We start from the raw sequence: 452 nt of genomic DNA, 5'->3' as shown, positions 1-452 counted from the left end.
GTGTGTGTGTGTGTGTGTGTGTGTGTGTGTGTGTGTGTGTGTGTGTGTGAACTATAGAGAAAAAAGCCAAGGGGGAATATCTAAAAGCCAGCAGCCTTTCTCCCCTTATCATAAGGATGTAAATCATGTGGAAGGATCCCTAGTACTGCTTGCTTACGTCATGCTAGGGACTGGGAGGACCGCGCCACACCATCTCCTGGAAGGCAGATGGTCTGGAGAGAAACCACCCTGCTTTAGCCTATCCCTGGAGGCCATTTTGTTCTCTGCGCTAATGCGTATTTTATTACTTATCTTATAGACTTTACGTGTGTAGTGTTTTGTCTGATGCAGGACAGAGCACCACAAGTATGCCTGGTGCCCACAGAAGCCAGGGCAGGGCAGGAATCCCCTGAAATGGAGTTAACGGCTGGTTGTCAGTCGCTATGTGATTGCTGGGAATCGAACCATGCGCC

The sequence above is a fragment of the Microtus ochrogaster genome, chromosome 6 (assembly GCF_000317375.1).
Source record: "Microtus ochrogaster isolate Prairie Vole_2 chromosome 6, MicOch1.0, whole genome shotgun sequence".
Lineage (NCBI taxonomy): Eukaryota > Metazoa > Chordata > Mammalia > Rodentia > Cricetidae > Microtus > Microtus ochrogaster.
Note: the sequence above shows the minus strand (reverse complement) of the source record.